This window comes from Capra hircus, chromosome 9 (assembly GCF_001704415.2).
Source record: "Capra hircus breed San Clemente chromosome 9, ASM170441v1, whole genome shotgun sequence".
In the NCBI taxonomy this organism is placed as follows: Eukaryota; Metazoa; Chordata; class Mammalia; order Artiodactyla; family Bovidae; genus Capra; species Capra hircus.
In genome coordinates, this window is record NC_030816.1 from 32,380,284 (window position 1) to 32,394,974 (window position 14,691).

The following is a 14,691-nucleotide window of genomic DNA, read 5'->3' on the forward strand; positions in this document are numbered from 1 at the left end:
AAATGTAAAGGAAAACGTATGATCAAATTGTGTAGGAAAGACCTGCCAATACACATTGAACCCACTTAAATACAGAATTAAGTTCAAATAACTCTGGTAATTATACTTAGAAGGCAGAATCTAAATCTTATAATCACTAACAGAAAATCTTGGTGTATAACAATAATTTAACTAATAGTCTGGGACAAAATTCTCAGAGCATGCAAACGAAATGGTGAGGCTGGGGAAAATGGAAAGCAGGATTAGTGCCTTATTTTCCGTCTCTGTCATAAGACATGCTCAATAGAAACGTTAATTCTGTGGTATGATTTTTGCCATGTTTTTATTTTTAAGTGAGAAAAGCCTTTTTCATTTTCTTAAAACTAAATTCAGGTGATGCAACAGACCAGCTGTATTATAGAGCCTCGCACATTGTAGAACTGTTACAGAAGAGATCTCTGAGGCTATCTATGAAAATATCTAATGGCCTAACACATTCTATTGTTTCATTTCAGACTCGGAGCAAAATGATGCCAGTCAGCTGAGCCAAGTGTGTGCATTCCTCCCTCAACCCCAGACAGCTTAATAATGGTTCATTAAGCAGTTAATTAGACTCGCAGTACTTTCAGCCAGGCTCACAGACCCCGCCCAGTCGACACACCTTTGCCATGCTCCTTTCTCATGGTGCTTCTCACTTGGTTTTGCTGTTTAGAAGTGGCCCAAGAGGGATTTTTATATTCTAGGAAAAACAAGCAAACAACTTTTGTATTTAAAGCATTCTGTCGGTGCAGTGATTTTTGGTTTGTTTTGTTGACTATGCAGCAAAAGATGTGCACTAGGGAGCTCAGTGATTCCATGACCTAAATCTAAAAGAAGAGACTGAAAATAGCTGGGCAGGTGCCAGAAACCTACACAGGCAGCACATGTGCAGGACCATAACTAGTGTGGTTCTTTCATGAAGAACATCTTGCTCTCATGACCTGAAGGAAATCCCAGAGACAGATTCAGATGATCGGGTATTGCTTGTGGAGAATCCTTGCACTTAGAATTTTGTCCTGGTCCTGCCTTGGCAAAGTGCCAGTTGGGGAACCTCCAGGGTCTGCAAACTGGTCACTTAAATAGAAATTTTTGTTCTTGTTTTGAGAATTGTCATAATTGAATTTGCTATTTTCTAAATATAGTATTTTATGTATTTCAAGCAAACATTTTATTTATTTACCAATCATCAATCATAATAAAAAAAAACAAAACGGACCTCAGAACTGTGGGCAGGATTGCCGTTCATAAGTGCTGACATCTAGTGGTTGCACTTTAATAAAGTTCTTTATTAAAGTACTATCCAGGGAGTCTTTTCTGCAAGTTCTATCATAAGTGATTTATTTATTTATTGTCCAAAAGACACTTCATGGTACACATTTTGTTTACACTTTTGTACATTATCTTAATATGAGTGGGACCGCTTTTCTACTTGAGCTATTTTTTAACCAAAGCAAAATAACCTATGTAGTACAAAGTGTTAAAATACAGCATAAAGATACAAAAACAGAGATACTAATTCTAATTGGGGCTTCCCCTGATGGCTCAATGGTAAAGAATCCACCTGCAGTGCAGGAGACGTAGGGGCCTCAGGTTCAAATCCCTGGGTCAGGAAGATCCTCTGGAGGAGGGCATGGCAACCCACTCCAGTATTCTTGCCTGAAAAATCCCACAGACAGAAGAACCTGGTGAGCTACAGTACACGGGATCACAAAGCATCGGATGCAACTGAAGTGACTGAGCATGGCAATTCTAATTAGTAATGTAATCATCATGTTATTTTTTTTATAATCCACAGTTTTGTCTAGAAAATCACACAAATATACATCAGTGATTTGAAAGAAATGCATAAATTTGTAGCAAGTCTTTGTAGTTACAACAAACAAACAAAATTACCAAAGAATGCACAGATTAATGTTTATTTACCCTTGTGTCATATTCCTGTATGCTTCACTAATGTTACATAAGGAAAAAAAAAGAAAAGCAAAACAAATGAAAAACTGAAATCACTAATGTTATCACTAACATTAACTAACATTATCACTAACATTAACTATCACTAACGTTATCACTAATCACTAATGTTATCATCAGAAGCACTAATGTTATCAAGTAGGGAAACAAAATTTAGCAGCCATCAGCAAGAGTACAACACAGAAAATTCTGTAAAAAGAAACAAAATTGCTAGAAAACTGTGTGCATAATATTCTTTCAAACTAGCAAAATGTGCTCCTGCGTTCAATGGAATATAAACAGAATTGTTCTCTTATGAGGCACAGAAATGCAAATTCTTTTTTTTTTTTACTATTGTAGATGAATCAAATGTGTTTGTAATGGTTAATTAAGCTATTACAGAATGGGCCAGGAACAACACATTTATGGATTCTGGAGATGATGCCTACTCAAATTCTTTAAGGACAGTGGACCTGGTGATGTAGACCTAGTGAAAGTCGCTCAGCTGTGTCCCACTCTTCGTGACTCCATGGACTATACGGTCCATGGACTTCTCCAGGCCAGAATACGGGAGTGGGTAGCCTATCCGTTCTCCAGGGGATCTTCCCCACCCAGGAATCGAACTGGGGTCTCCTCATTGCAGGCAGATTCTTTACCAACTAAGCTATCAGGGAAGCCCCAGTGGACAGTGGACACTCTAGCCAAAATTTTTTTAAAAATATAAACACAGAAGTACAGGATAAAGGTGACTGAGGCTTCTCTTATTTCTTAACATCATTTAGATGGAAATCAAATTTAAATGCAGTCCAACGTGCCTTTGAACAGGCTTTGGTTCAACTCCCAAATCTTGATTGCTTGACACAGTCTCCTATGAGAATACTCAGAAGGTGTCGTCTTAAACAACACACCTACTTTTTATGGTGGAGCCATTCTTAGTAGCTGTGTCTTCGTGGGACTGATAACCTATCGCTGTCTTTGGAGGAAGTTCTAACCTTTCCTCGTCTCAGTTCAGTTCAGTTCAGTTGCTCAGTCGTGTCCAACTCTTTGTGACCCCATGAACCGTAGCATGCCAGGCTTCCCTGTCCATCACCAACTCCCAGAGTCCACCCAAACCTATGTCCATTGAGTCGATGATGCCATCCAACCATCTCATCCTCTGTCATCCCCTTCTCCTGCCCTCAATCTATCCTAGCGTCAGGGTCTTTTCAAATGAGTCAGCTCTTTGCATCAAGTGGCCAAAGTATTGGAGCTTCAGCTTCAACATCAGTCCTTCCAATGAGCACCCAGGACTGATCTCCTTTAGGATGGACTGGTTGGATCTCCTTGCAGTCCAAGGGACTCAAGAGTCTTCTCCAACACCCCAGTTCAAAAGCATTAATTCTTTGCGCTCAGTCTTATTTATAGTCCAACTCTCACATCCATACATGACCACTGGCAAAACCATAGCCTTGACTGCTGCTGCTAAGTCGCTTCAGTCATGTCCAACTTTGTGCGACCCCATAGACGGCAGCCCACCAGGCTCCCCCGTCCCTGGGATTTGCCAGACAAGAACACTGGAGTGGGTTGCCATTTCCTTCTCCAGTAGCCTTGACTAGACGGACCTTTGTTGACAAAGTAATGTCTCTGCTTTTTAATATGCTGTCTAGGTAGGTCATAACTTTCTTTCCAAGGAGTAAGCGTCTTTTAATTTCATGGCTGCAGTCACCATCTGCAGTGATTTTGGAGCCCAGAAAAATAAAGTCTGACACTGTTTCCACTGTTTCCCCCATCTATTTCCCATGAAGTGATGGGACCAGATGCCATGATCTTCGTTTTCTGAATGTTGAGCTTTAAGCCAATTTTTCACTCTCCTCTTTCACTTTCATCAAGAGGCTTTTTAGTTCTTCTTCACTTTCTGCCATAAGGGTGGTGTCATCTTCATATCTGAGGTTATTGATATTTCTCCCAGCAATCTTGATTCCAGCTTGTGCTTCTTCCAGCCCAGCATTTCTCATGATGTACTCTGCATATAAGTTAAATAAGCAGGGTGACAGTATATAGTCTTGAAGTGCTCCTTTTCCTATTTGGAACCAATCTGTTGTTCCATGTCCAATTCTAACTGTTTCTTCCTGACCTGCATACAGACTTCTCAAGAGGCAGGTCAGGTGGTCTGGTATTCCAATCTCTTCAAGAATTTTGCACAGTGTATTATGATCCACACAGTCAAAGGCTTTGGCATAGTCAATAAAGCAGAGATAGATATTTTCTGGAGCTCTCTTGCTTTTTCGATGATCCAGTGGATGTTGGCAATTTGATCTCTGGTTCCTCTGCCTTTTGTAAAACCAGCTTGAACATCTGGAAGTTCATGGTTCATGTATTGCTGAAGCCTGGCTTAGAGAATTTTGAGCATTACTTTACTAGCGTGTGAGAGGAGTGCAATTGTGTGGTAGTTTGAGCATTCTTTGGCATTGCCTTTCTTTGGGATTGGAATGAAAACTGACCTTTTCCAGTTCTGTGGCCACTGCTAAGTTTTCCAAATTTGCTGACATATTGAGTGCAGCACTTTCACAGCATCATCTTTCAGGATTTGAAAGAGCTCAACTGGAATTCCATCACCTCCACTAGATTTGTTCATAGTGATGCTTCCTAAGGCCCACTTGGCTTCACATTCCAGGATGTCTGGCTCTAGGTGAGTGTGAGTGATCACACCATCAAGATTATCTGGGTCATGAAGATCTTTTTTGTACAGTTCTTCTGTGTGTTCTTGCCACCTCTTTTTAATATCTTCTGCTTCTGTTAGGTCGATACCATTTCTGTCCTTTATTGAGCCCATCTTTGCATGAAATGTTCCCTTGGTCTCTCTAATTTTCTTGAAGAGATCTCTAGTCTTTCCCATTCTATTGTTTCCTCTATTTCTTTGTATTGATCACTTAGGAAGGCTTTCTTAACTCTCCTTGCTATCCTTTGGAACTCTGCATTCAAATGGGCATATCTTTCCTTTTTTCTTTTCTCAGCTATTTGTAAGGCCTCCTCAGACAGCCGTGTTGCATTTTTGCATTTGTTTTTCTTGGGAATGGTCTTGATTCCTGTCTCCTGTACAATGTCACGAACCTCCATCCATAGTTCATCAGGTACTCTGTCTATCAGATCTAGTCCCTTAAATCTATTTCTCACTTCCACTATATAGTCATATTGGATTTGACTTAGATCATATCTGAATGGTCTAGTGGTTTTCCCTACTTTCTTCAATTTAAGTCTGCATTTGGCAATAAGGAGTCATGATCTGAGCCACAGTCAGCTCCTAGTCTTGTTTCTGCTGACTGAATAGAGCGTCTCCATCTTTGGCTGCAAAGAATATAATCAATCTGTTTGTCTACCCTCCCTATTATGTGTAACACCCTCTCTCTTTTCACAGTCAAGGGTCCATATTGCTATTTTATCAGCTTTATCTCTAACATTAACAACAGCACCACGTATATTATCACTGTGAAAAGTGAAAGTGAAGTCCCTCAGTCATGCCTGACTCTTTATGACCCCATGGATAGTAGCCTGCACCTAGCTCCTCCGTTCATGGGATTTTCAAGGCAAGAGTACTGAAGTGGATTGCCATTTCCTTCTCCAGGGAATCTTCCCAACCCAGGGATCGAACCCAAGTCTCTCACATTGTACACAGACGCTTTAACGTCTGAGCCACCAGGGAAGTCGGTAGTCATCAAATGATTCTTCAACAAGGCACAGCAGCATCTCTAGCCAAAAGTGACTGAGATCACTTCACCTTTGCTGTTTGTTCAGTGTAATTAGCCATCATCCTCCTTGTTTGTTTTTCTCATCTTCCCACATAGGCTTAATTCCATCCTTAAAAAGTGAGTATTCACAGCCGGGCATTAAATTACTAGGCAACTGGATATGGTTGTACAGAGCCCAAAAGCCTTCAAGAAAATCATACTTAGAGATCAGTTGAAGGTTTGCTTTTGCCAAGTTTCGCTTTTATCATTTTTAAGAAGCCAGAGTGCCCATCTGTTCTGTAAAGGATGTTTCATATATTGTTCTGGATTAGCTACCTCCTGATTAGATTTCTGGTTTCTCTGTAGGCAGGGACTAGGAGTAGAGGTGGTTTCTGGTTCCACAGTCACCATCTTAGATCCCTCTCCATAATAAGTGATTTTAAAAGTACTTCAAAGCATGTGTTATTTTATTTCTCCTTATAAAGCTCTGTATTTCAAATGCTTTGGTTAAGAAAAACCAGTCTAAAACTTTGAAACTAAACACAGGATTTTCAATCTTCTCCCCAGTGCAACTATGCCCTTCACAAGTATGTTGCTTTCTCTTCATAACATCCTGCTCGATGCAGTGATTTTCAGGAGGGTCATGGAGGAGAGGTAATGAGTCCTAGGGTGCAGGTAAGGAGTTTCCTGAACCTCTTGAAACACTAGTTTTAAGTCAGTCTTTAGTTACTGCTTTTGAATGTGGATAGCATTGCTGGATAGTCATGATGCTTAAATTTGTTGGAATTTCCTGGAAGGTTAGATTGCATACTATTTTGGTGATTAAAAAAAAATACCACTTAGAATAAAAACATACACTTATTAGGTGTGTGCCCAGACCAGCCCTAGGGATACAAGATGAATTATTGTGAACCTTTACACTGAGAAATCGTAAGATCAGGAAGCCAAATGTGTCATAAAATAATTTCGATTTAGCATGAGAGGTAATGCGTTGGAATTCCAGTAGAGCTATTCAAAACTCAAAAGGGGGATGCCATCAAGGTGTTGCATTCAATATGTCAGCAAATCTGGAAGAACCAGCAGTGGCTACAGAACTGGAAAAGGTCAATCCTCATCTCAATTCCCAAGGGTAGTACCAAAGAATGTGCTAACCATCGGATGATCGCACTCATCTCCCATGCTAGTAAGGTCATGCTTAAAATCTTGCATGCTAGGCTTCAGCATTATGTGAACCAAGAACTTCCAGATGCTCAAGCTGGGTTTAGAAAATGAAGAGGAACCAGAGATCAAATTGCCAACATTTGCTGAATCGTAGAGAAAGCTAGGGAATTCCAGAAAAACATCTACCTCTGTTTCATCAACTACACCAAGATATTTGACTGTGTGGATCATAATAAACTGTGGAAAGCTCTTATGGAGATGGGAATACCAGACCACCTTACCTGTCTCCTGAGAAAGCTGTATGTGGGTCAAGAAGCAACAGTTACAACCCTACAGGGAACAACTGATTTGTTCAAGGTTGAGGAAGGAATACGACAGTATTATGTGCTGTCACCCTGTTTGTTTAATCTATATGCTGAGCACATCATGAGAAATGCCTGGCTGGATGAGTTACAAGCTGGAATCAAGATAGGTGGGAGAAACATCAACAACCTCAGATATGCAGATGATACCACTCTAATGGCAGAAAGTGAAGAGGAACTAAAGAGCCTCTTGATGAAGGTGAGGGAAAAGTGTGAAAGAGCAAGCTTAAAACTAAATATTAAAAAAAACTATGATCATGGTGTCCGGCCCCATTACTTCATGGCAGATAGAGGGGGGAAAGGTGGAAGTAGTGACAGATTTCCTCTTCCTGGGCTCTAAAATCATCGCAGGTGGTGACTATGGCCAGGAAATCAGAAGATGTTTTCTTTTTGGCAGGAAAGTTATAACAAACCTAAACTGTGTATTGGAAAGCAGAGACATTACTCTGCTGACAAAGGTCCGTCTAGTCAAGGCTATGGTCTTCCCTGTGGTTACATACAGTTGTGAGAGCTAGATCATAAAGAAGGTAGAATGCAGAAGAATTGATGCCTTTGAACTGTGGTGCTGGAGAAGACCCCTGAGAGTCCCTTGGACAGCAAGGAGATCAAACCAGTCAATCCTAAAGGAAATCAACCCTGAATATTCAGAACTGATGCTGAAGCTGAAACTCCAGTATTTTGGCCATCTGTTGTGAACAGCTGACTCATTGGAAAAGTCCCTGATGCTGGGAAAGATTGAGGGCAGAAGAGGGTGTCAGAGGATGAGATGGCTGGATGGCATCACTGATGCAATGTACATGAACTTGGGCAAACTCTGGGAGATGGTGAGGGACAGGGAGGCCTGGTGTGCTGCAGTCCATGAGGTTGCAAAGAGTCAGACATGATAGGACGACTGAACAACAACAGTAAAGCAAAGGTAAAACTTTTGACTGTGCAAAGCACAAAGGAGAAAATATCCGAGAGATGGAAAATCTTTACAAAGAAGTGATCTATAAGCCAGGTTTTGAAAATTATTTATGAATTACCTAGGTGACAAAACAGGCATTCCAGACAGGCCATTAGCCATTCAATAAATATTTATTGAGCGTCTAACATATAGTAGGTGCCTCATGGGGTATAACATGTGCAAAGGCTGGAGATATAAGTGATATTTTAGAATATGTTATTGCCAAAGCAGAAAATAGAGTAAATAGATGGAGCAGTAGGAAATGAAGATGTGAACTGAGGAAAGACAAATTCAAATCCCATATCCACCACACTTACTTGGTCTGTGCTGCTGCTCCTGCCAAGTCGCTTCAGTCGTGTCCGACTCTGTGCGACCCCATAGACGGCAGCCCACCAGGCTCCCCTATCCCTGGGATTCTCCAGGCAAGAACACTGGAGTGGGCTGCCATTTCCTTCTCCAATGCATAAAAGTGAAAAGTGAGAGTGAAGTTGCTCAGTCGTGCCCGACTCTTAGCGTCCCCATGAACTGCAGCCTACCAGGCTCCTCCATCCATGGGATTTTCCAGGCAAGAGTACTGGAGTGGGGTGCCATTGCCTTTTCTGTACTTGGTCTATAGACTTCAGCAAATAACATAAGCTCATTAAATATCAGCTCTCCCATCCGAACAATATAAGAAAGACTGCGTATTAGGTTATTGGGAAAGTTAAATGAGCTTATAGTTGTAAAAGTTCATGGCATCAAATAAGTACCAAAATATTAATTATTATATCTATCATCTTTTGCTGAATAATAACTAAAAATATTTGTGGTCTACAATAATTAGCATTTATTTTCATGTTCATTGAGTCTGCAGTTCAACTGGTGAAATCAACTGATCTAGACTGTGGTTGGCCAGGAAGTTCTACTTCAGGCTTGTCTGCTTAACCCACATATCTCATTCTGGGCTTAGATTGCAGGGACAAAGGCAATCAGAGTATGTTCTTCTTAGAGTGATGGCAGAAGCACAAGCCCAACCATGCAAGCTCCTTTCAAGCCTCTATTCATGCCACATTCCTAACATACCTTCAGTCAAAGTAATCACATGGCTAAGTCAAAAGTCAGAGCGGGAAAGCACTCTATGCCTCCATGTAAAAATGACAAGGATGTGGATGAATAATACAGAGAGGAATAAGGATTGGCAGTGATTTACTTTGTTTTTATATATATATATATATATATATATATATATTTATTTATTTATTTATTTATTTATTATTATTATTATTTTTAATAGCAAAGGCCTTGTGTATCACCCTAAGGAGTTTGAACTTCATTCTTCAGGTAATGGGAAAACACCTGCTCAAACCTGTGATTTTATTTATTTATTTTTGATATTTATTTTATTTGGCTGTGCTTGGCCTTAGTTGTGGCATGTGGGATCTTTCGCTTTTTTTTTTCATTTTTGACTGTGCTTGGTCTTTGCTATTGCACCAGGGCTTTTCTCTAATTGCAGCGAGCAGGGGCCATTCTCTAGTTGCTGTGTGAGGGCTTCTCATCACAGTGGCTTCTTTTGTTTTGGAGCATGGACTCTAGGGCACATCGGCTTCAGTAGCTGCTGCATGTGGGGTCAGTAGTTGCCGCTTATGGGCTCCAGAGCACAGGCTCAGTAATTGTAGCCCATAGATTAGTTGCCCTATGCCATGTGGGATCTTCCTGGACCAGGGATTGAACTGGTGTTCCCTGCATTGCAAGGCAGACTCCCAAGCGCTGAACCACCAGGGAAACCCCCGAGGCAGAATCTTTAATCTTGGTTGCAGCCCGTGGGCTCTTTTAGTTGTAGCATTGGGGATGTTTTGTTTCAGCATGTGGGATCCAGTTCCCCAACCAGAGATCAAACCCAGGCCTCCTGCATTGGAGCTCAGAGTCTTAGCCATTGGACCACCAGAGAGGTCCCAAACCTGATTGAGAACACAGGTTGCCCTGATGTCGTGGAGAAGAGACACATATTGAAGACAAATATGACTAAAAGCAGAAATAGGACCCTGACTAAATACAAATAATATGTTGTAGTAATTTCTTAAAGATGACAGGCCTGAGCTAGAGTGGTTCCTTGGCCTGCATCGAGGCAAGAGACTCCATTGAATAAAAAGAAGAGAGTAATACAGTAGGCTAAATCCTGAGGCTGATTCTTGAAGAATTTATCAACTTTATTTTATTGCTTTGTTCTTTAAAATTATTAAATAAGTCTGACCAGAGCAGTTCTTCAGGCCATGGAATTTAGACTTAATACGTGAGAAGTAATCTTGAATTGCAAAAAATAGTCTCCTCTTGGATGATGTAGAAAGTGAACTCAGAGGTTTACTGCTGCTGCTGCTAAGGCGCTTCAGTCGTGTCCGACTCTGTGCGACCCCATAGATGGCAGCCCACCAGGCTTCCCCGTCCCTGGGATTCTCCAGGCAAGAATACTGGAGTGGCTTGCCATCGCCTTCTCCGTCAGAGGTTTACTAGAGGCAGCTTATACTGACTTGGTAAGAAACAACTGTTAAGTCATCAGGAATTTTGTGAGCCAGTTGACTTACATATTAAAAATTAAAATGTTGATTTATATTATTAAAAATTAAACTGTATAAACTTACAATGAAATATACTGAAAATAAAGATAATTATTCTGCTTCCAGTCAAGATGAAGTAACAGGAAATGGATTGACTTGTCCCAGGTGGCGCTAGTGGTACAAAACGCACCTGCCAATGCAGGAGATGTAAAAGACATGAGTTCAATCCCTGGGTCAGGAAGATCCCCTGGAGGAGGGCATGGCAATCCACTCCAGTATTCTTGCCTGGAGAATCCCATGGACAGAGGAGTCTGGTGGGGTCTCAAAGAGTTGGACACGAGGTGAAGCGACTTAGCACACACATGAAAAACAATTTTTTTTAACTTAGACAAAATTTATGAAATAGCAGTTTTCTGGACATTGGACATCTGGTAACAAAAGACAGTGATCCCCAAGAGATGAGAAACAAATGAAAAGAAGCCTGGCCCCAGCTTCCTGCCCTGAGAAAGCTTCCCAGCCATGGAGCAGAGAGGGAGCATGCCAGGAGAGCCCAGGACTCGCTGAGCTGAGGAGATAGACCTGAGGGTCCAGGGTTAGCAAGGGAGCTCCAGTTCTCAGGCCAATACCAGGAGAGAGACCTGCAGAGAGAGAGCATCTTAGAATTCTGGATAGGGTCCCACTGGAATATTATGCAGAGTACCAACCAGTACATGCATAGAATGTAAGAATGTAAGAATATAATTTGATTCTGGAAAAACAACTATCTGAAAGGATTACAGGAAATAGTAGTCTGTGCTCACACATGATCTGAAATAGTGCCTGTTCCCACAGTTGGAAAAACTCATAATTTGGATAAAATACTCAGAAAGGGCTTGCCTTGGTACTAGGGAACATCCAAATCTAGACTAAACACTGCTCTGGCCTCACCTTAAAAACCCTGAAAATTGAGGCCCAAAAGGAACAGACCATTTTCAAATAACTACATCTCAGAAAAAGCTTAAGAAGATGTATAGGAATACATCAATATGCTACACTCAACAAAGTAAAATTCAGAATGTCTAATCCAAGACTACAGGATTGCAAAGAAGCAGGAAAACAGGAGCCGGAGAAAGAAAAATTAATCAATTAAAACCAACTCAGAACATCCAGAGCTCATAATTGGCAGAAAGACTATAAAACTGTTATTTATTTTAGCTATATTCCATGTGCTCAACATTTAAGTACAAATACAGACGTTAGGAAGTTGGTGAAGTTGAATACATAGCAATAGAAATATAACCCAAAGAGTAAAAATAAGATTTTAAAGTGAAATGAGCATCATTGAATTTGGAGATAGAAACAACCCAAATATCAATCAGTAGGTAGATGGATAAACAAATTATAGTATGTTCATACAATGGAATATGGCTCAGCAATGAAAAGGGTAAGTTATTGATACGTACAATATGGGTGAATCTCAAAATAATTAGTCTCTGAGAGAAGTATAATGAAAGGGTATATACACTGTATGATTCTACCCATATAAAGTTCTAGAAAATCCAAAATAGTGACAGCAGTTATCAGTGATTGCCTGAGGAACAGAGTAAGGATGGGAGGGGCAGAAGGAAGGGATTATAAAAGGGTACAAGGGAAGTTTGGGGGGTGATGGATATTCTGCTGATGGTTTCATAGGTACATAAGTATATCAAAAATCATCAAATTGTACACTTGACACATGTGCTTTTTATTTTATGCCGATTAGACCTCAGTTAAAAAAAAAAGTCTGAGCCACAGTGGTGATTGAGTAAAATTTAGCTGTATTGAACACGCACACACAGGGATAAGAAATGCTCAGAACTTATCATTTCCTAATTATTTTTCCACATTCTAATGTCGTCTGTGTTCTTGGGATCACTGTTTACGTCTATTGTATCAGTATGGTGACATGATGCTGTGCCCCTTTTCATCTCTGCACAATTCCACATTCACTGATATCATGCTGGTAGCTTGAAATGGGTCATGGTGGGAACATATACCTCACGGAAACTGGCAAATGCTACAAATCACGGCCACTCACCTTCCACCCCACCCCCACCCCAATTCCAAGAGCTGTAGTTAGTTAGAGATACAGGTCTAAAACCAGGTATTCTGTTACTAAGTCCAGTGATCCTTTCACCAAACCATGCTACGCATCTCACCAGCATACCTAGAAACTGCTCAGAGACACACAGGGGAGAGGCAGACTGAAGCTGAGACTGAAGGGGCCATTTCCTCTGCCTTCCAGCCCGAGGAGCAGCATGAGTTAACACTTTGAAACAGATCTGCTCTCAGACAGCAGTGCTTAACAAAAAGGGATACCTTATTTATAGTGGAATTTCAGCAATCTCTGGAAATGATTTTTCTTTTAGCAAGGGTTCTTCCCAACTCTTCTTGATGATAATATATGAATGTGTCAACTATATTTCTGCTCCCAAATGGGACATATAATTTAAAGATGAAATTTATGCATTTCCACGGTTTATTTGAAATCTGGATTTTACCGGAAAATCCACATATGCCAAGTTTCTGTCTTCACAAGCCTGTGTGTATAACAAATAGAGTTAAATTAGTTAAATGTTAATCACTTACTCGTGTCCAAATCTTTGTTTCCCAATGGACTGTAACCCTCCAGGCTCCTCTTTCCATTGAATTCTGCAGGCAAGAGTACTGGGGTGGATGGCCATCCCTTCTCCAGGTGATCTTCCCAACCCATGGATCAAACCCAAGTCTCCTGCATTGCAGGCAGTTTCTTAACCATTTGAGCCATCAGGGAAGCCTGGAGTTAAATAAGGGATCAATCAAATTTCACATTCCTGCCCCCAACAACTATCACTGGACTTCCAGAATCCCTCCAAATTCGAGCATGTTTCACATCAGCTTGGGAAGTCCTCTCAAATGCTCTGGGGTTCTGGTTACCTGGTTAATATGTTTCCCAGGAAGGGAAGCCCTTGAAAGTTGTGCCTGGCACTGTTGCCTATGTCCAGTATAAGGCAGAATCTATCGAAGGTGCCATCTTTCATTGCTTTCAGAGCGGCCAAATCTGGAGGTGCCAGAGCAGCCCTATATTTTCTATTGCTGGTGATGCCAAGTCATGCTGATCTGTGAAAAGACAAGTGGGAGGATACCCCTCTTCCTGGATTATCTCAAGCTGTGTTCCCCTAGCTCCTAGAGTGCCATATAATACATTCCTTGAAATTTTTGGTAACTTTTCTTTCTGGAGGGCTCCAATAAGAACAAATGGAGTGGAATCTGGGGACAAGTATGCAAGACACAGAACTTACTGTTTCTTCCATCTTTGGCTTCAGGTATGTGATTGGGAGGGAGAGGGACTATGCAGGTGTCGGAGATGGCAGAGGAGAAAAGAAAAGTAGAAAAACAAGATAGAAGTCTGGTCCAGACATGTCTAAATGCTGGTTTTGACTCAACAGGGCTCTGCTACATCCAATAATGTGAATAACCTTTAATTTTTCCTATCGTGGTAAAAATTGGTCTCATTTGAACTCCTTGAACTAATTCTTACCATACTGGTGAGATGTCTGGGTGGCACATACAGAGATGGTCCGTGGCTGTTAAAGGAAATTATACAAGTGTTAGATCATATTGCCCAGTAGCTTAGCTTTTGTTTGTTTGTTTTTTTTTTAACTAATGGTCCTTCTCATTCTATCACTGAAACTGGTATTTTTGTTTTTGTGGGAGAAAAATTGAGAAGGATGCGTTCAAACGGCAGGAAGAAATGCACAATAAAGAATCTTTTTTCCTTTTCCTTCTTTCAGATAATGTTAGCACTAACTAAGGAATAGATCCTAGCACATGCAATCAGTTTTATAAAGAGAAAAATGAGGCTCTGAGGGATTCAATGTGTTAAATTCACAAAGTCCTATAAGGAAGAGAAGAACTAAAAGTCTGTGTCCCTTGACTCCTAAATCAGCAGCCTACCCTCTGTGTTGGCTGCTTGCTTATCACTTTATATTATCTGCTCAAATCATAAAGTCCAATCTGCT

General features: G+C 40.8%; 1 pseudogene; it reads right to left on the reverse strand.

The window, feature by feature from the left end:
* Nucleotides 2,864-6,083, reverse strand: LOC102171072 (annotated as a pseudogene).